We start from the raw sequence: 4,899 nt of genomic DNA on the forward strand, positions 1-4,899 counted from the left end.
AATTACTCACTAAGAGCTCTCAACCTTGCTACTCTAAAGAGCTCAACTAGATGAATGTAAATAATAAAGCAAGCTCTCAATTCTAATTACACTAAAGAGCTTGTATCAACTAGTTTGCAAGAATGTAATTGAGTGAGTAGAGTGATTATACCGACGTGTAGGGGATGAACCCAATCACAAGATGAATATATAGCCAATCACCGGGAGAATGCCAAAGAAGAGAGACAATCGATTTTCTCCCGAGGTTCACGTGCTTGCCAACACGCTACGTCCCCGTTGTGTCGACCAACACTTGGTGGTTCGGCGGCTAAGAGGTGTTTCACAAACCTCGTCCACACGATTGGACACCGCAAGAACCGACCCACAAGTGAGGTAACTCAATGACACGAGCAATTTACTAGAGTTACCTTTTGGCACTCCGCCGGGGAAGGTACAACTCCCCTTACAATCACCGGGAGACGGCCACGAATAATCACCAACTCGTGCCGATCCTCCACCGCTGCTCCAACCGTCTAGGTGGTGGCAACCACTAAGAGAAACAAGCGAAATCCGCAGCGCAACATGAATACCAAGTGCCTCTAAATGCAATCACTCAAGCAATGCACTTGGATTCTCTCCCAATCTCACAATGATGATGGATCAATGATGGAGATGAGTGGGAGGGCTTGGCTAAGCTCACAAGGATGCTATGTCAATGAAATGTGCAAGAGTTATCCTTTGAGCCGGCCATGGGGCTATAAATAGAGCCCCCATCAAATAGAGCCGTTATACCCCTTCACTGGGCAAAACGCGCTCTGACCGGACGCTCCAGCACATACTGACCGGACGCTGGCCCTCAGCGTCCGGTCGCCCCGATGGACGCCACGTGTCACCAGCTTCAACGCTGTTCGTCGGATTTCAACGGCTACGAAGTTGACCGGATGCTCCGGTAAAACTGACCGGACAAGATGGTTGCTTACAAGCTAAAACAAAAGGAGAGATGACATCAGTCTTATGATTATGGGATGTAGCAGTTCAACAGGAAATGTTTATACTAAATGAAGGCAAGTAGTGAACACTGCATGGTAAAGCAGGTTCTTTTGTTTCTGTCCTAGTGTTTTCGTGTAGTTTAAGGAAGTGCACAAAAGTAGTTTTTTTTCTCAAGTACACAGGAGAGCAGTGCTCAAAAGTAGTAGCAAAAGGCTTCAAAGTTCAATTTAGCATACAACTTTACACGTGTAATGTGCATCTTTTTCTAGAGTCTAGACAATTCATTTGTTCACTTAACTACAAGAGACTACTACTTCTATACTAATCCACATACCTCTGACTGTCAGGGAACTCATTCCTCTGTAGCTGGGATAGATTCCTCTGTAGCTGGGGTAGCAAATCTTGCTCTTCTGTTTTCCTTGAGAAGCTGAATCTCCTTATAGAGTCTTTCCACTCTGCTCCACAGTGAGTTGACAGAAAGTCCCCACTCATCTTGCTTTGAGAACCATTCGTACTGGAATCTTTCAATCATACCATTTACCATGGCAATATTTTGCTGCTCCTCCTCACACCGCCTCTTCTCCAACTCCCTCACACCAAGAACAAGACCGCCGCTGCCAGCAACATCACCATAAAGAGGAACATTGCAAGGGAACTTCTTCCTGTACTCATCAAAAGAAGCCCGTGTCTGTTTTAAAGCTTTTTTGTAGGTAGTGACCAACTGAGCCATAACATTCAGATCATGCTCGAAGTGTCTAAGCTCCGCTTGATACTTATTCTGTTGCTCAAACCGAGCTGAGTTTAGGGATTGGATAATGGCTTCCTTCTGCTGCAGCATGTGAGACCACTGTTGTTTCTCAAATTGCAAATTCTGAAGTTTTTGCTCATTCTTCTCATAGAGCCTGCTTGCCTCAACCATCAAGTTCTGTATAGGTACCGAAAAGCTTGCATTGAAAAAGGCTGATCCAGGTGATATGTTGCTACTGTTACTATGCCGCATCCTCTTATGCTGATTAGACTGAGGAAACTCCTCTTGCACCTGCATATTGCCATTGTACCCATCAATATCGTCAATATTCCTCTTACCATTATTCCCAAATAAATATGAGCTCCCTGGTCCCAGGTCCACTCCACTCTTATGTGCATCAGCCCCCATAGCCAAGAAATCCCCAGAAGGCAGATCATGCACATTCTCTGCTACATTGTATGATGAGGGAATTGAGTTCATGGCTTGGAGGAGGTTTGATGATGTCATCCTTTCCAAAGATGCCCTCGCAGGGAAATCGTCAAACCTTAACTCATCCCTCATCTCAGCCTCCCCTTTATTCAGGTCCTCAAACTCCATGCCCCCAAATGTGTTACAGCGTTGTAAGGAATGTGCCATTCCCTCATCCCCCTGGCCATCCCCAATTCTCCAATTCATGTCCTCTCCATCATTAACGTCAAATGCATCATCCTCTGACTCCTCTGCCTCTTCATTGCCACTGTCACTCTCATCCTCATCCAAATTCTCAACATTAGTTTCCTCTTCCACATCCATAGCACCATAACCATTGGTAGAGTTAAACCCCAAGCTCAATCCCATTGCATCCCTCTCTTCATCCCCCTCAGCCTCCTCATCCCCCAACTCGTCTGCAACAGCCACTACCTCCTGTGTTACAACTACTGCCTCCACCGAGGGTTCTTCACCATCCACATCTGTAGGCACTGCCACATCATCACCCCCTGCTGGTGCTTCCTCTGTCCTTTCCTCATTATTGTCAAGCCTTGCCTCATGTACAGCAGACACAGCTTCAACTGCCACAAATCCCAAACATAACCCATCCGTGTTTGTGCCATTGACGTGCTCATCCACGGTGTTCATGTCATCGAAGCTTGGACCCTTAACATCCTCTTCCACCGGCTCTGATTCATCATTCAAGCTCTTGCTCCTTGCGTCTTCATTGACCGCATCCAATTTGACTATATTGTTGTTTATGGCATCCACAGCCTCAGATTCATTCATGCTCTTGCTCCTTGCGTCTTCATTCACCGCATCCATTTCATCTATATTGTTGTCCATGGCATCCGGATTCACATCCACAGCCTCAGATTCATCCAAGCTCTTGGTCCTTGCATCTTCATTAACCGTCTCCATCTCGTCTATATTGTTGTCCATGGCATCTGGATCCACATGCACAGCCTCAGATTCATTCAAGCTCTTGCTCCTTGCATCTTCATTGACCGTCTCCCATTCATGTATTTGTTGTCCATGGCATCTGGATCCACATCCACAGCCTCACATTCATTCAAGCTCTTGATCCTTGCATATTCCTCGACCACCTCTAGTTCCTCTATACTGTTGTTCCTGGCATCTACATCCCCTAAACACAACTCCTCCATGACCTTGTTTCTTGTAACAGCATCCCCCAACTGTAACTCGTCCAAACCATCATTCCTTCCACCAGCATTCCCCAATTCCGACTCCTCCAAGCTCTTGCTCCTCACATCGTTACCCGCATCGCCATCCCCATCCCCATCCCCATCCCCCGGCTCCAGCTCCACCAAGCTCTTGCTTTTCAAATCCACATCACCATCATCCTCCTCCATCTCCACATCAGCAGACACCTCCGGAACAGGCCCTTCCTCCACCAGCGATAACAGATGTGGCTTTTGGGCATAAATGAGCCTCTGCAGGTGCGGCCCGTAGTAACACAACCCGTCTTCCCTCTTGGGCAGCTCGAGCATCTCCTTCTCGACGAGGCCCCAGATCAGGCCCCCCCAGTCAACCCTATTGCGCCGCCCCCTCCCTGACCGCCTGCTCCGCGGCGGCCACCTCCTGCGGCAGTATGCACATGTCGTCCCCCTGGAACGGGAGCAGGACGTAATCCTGCAAGGAGCTGCATAACGGCAGGGACCACGCTGCGGGGTCGACGTCGGCTGGGGCCGGCGCCGCGGAGGCGGGCTTCGGGGGTAGGCTGAGCGCGCGGGTGAGGTCGTGGCGCGAGACGGCGACGCGGGACGCCGCGGACGAAGCTGCGCTTGCAGGCCGGGTCGTAGTAGGCGACGAGCGGGGCGATGAGGTCGGGGCGCGGGGCGTCGGATTGCAGGTCGAGGCGGAGAAGTCGAGCAGGCCTAGGGCATCGAGCGCCGCCTCCTGCAGCGGCGGTAGGGCACGGGCCCGGCAGCTGGGGACTCGAGGGGGCGGAGGTTGAGGTGGGCGCGGAGGTGGGACAGGCGCTGCTCCGCGGCAGCGCGCTGCTTGTCGGTGAGGGGCTTCTTGAGCTTCTTGCCGCCGCCGCCAGCGAGGGGCTTCCGCGGCGGCATGTCCGGATCCGGCGAGGGTTGCGTGGGGAGGGGATCGGCAGAGTCGGGCATGGCGGCTTGGGGAATTCGGGGTGGGGTCCGCGCTGGCGTGGGGAATGGGGACGCTTGCTTGGGTTCTTCGCGTGGGTTTGGGCTTTGGTTTCCAAGTGGGTGTGGATCAAATAGTTGAGAGAGATGAGGGGCTTTATTAAAAATGTTTTTGTCCTATTTTCAACTTGGGCCTGGTTTAGATTAGGGTCGGGAATCGGTATTTGACACTGTAGCAATTTCGTTTGTATTTGACAATTATTGTCCAATCATGGCCTAACTAGACTCAAAAGATTCGTCTCGTAATTTACAATCAAACTGTGTAATTAGTTATTTTTTATCTATATTTAATACTCATGCATATGTCAAAGATTTGATGTGACGGAGAGAAAGTGGAAAAACTTGCAATCTCAACGAGGCCTTGGATTTACACATGCATTCAACCAAGAGCGCTCTTGGAGTTCATCCTAGCTGTTAGCCTCACCCTCCACGTCCGCGTAAAGGCTCTAGCTCACACCACCTAATGGTTCCGCAGGTGTTCGTATTAGGCCAGTTTTAGTGTAGGTTTTATCTCCTAGTTTTTAACACATCCATATT

The 4,899-nt window shown here is 49.9% G+C and overlaps 1 pseudogene; it reads right to left on the minus strand.

Annotated features, from left to right (window-relative positions):
* Positions 1-1,312: 1,312 nt before the first annotated feature.
* LOC136471525 (midasin-like) lies at positions 1,313-4,408 on the minus strand (annotated as a pseudogene).
* Between the last annotated feature and the right edge of the window lie 491 nt (positions 4,409-4,899).

The sequence above is a fragment of the Miscanthus floridulus genome, chromosome 8, assembly GCF_019320115.1.
Source record: "Miscanthus floridulus cultivar M001 chromosome 8, ASM1932011v1, whole genome shotgun sequence".
NCBI classification, from domain to species: domain Eukaryota; kingdom Viridiplantae; phylum Streptophyta; class Magnoliopsida; order Poales; family Poaceae; genus Miscanthus; species Miscanthus floridulus.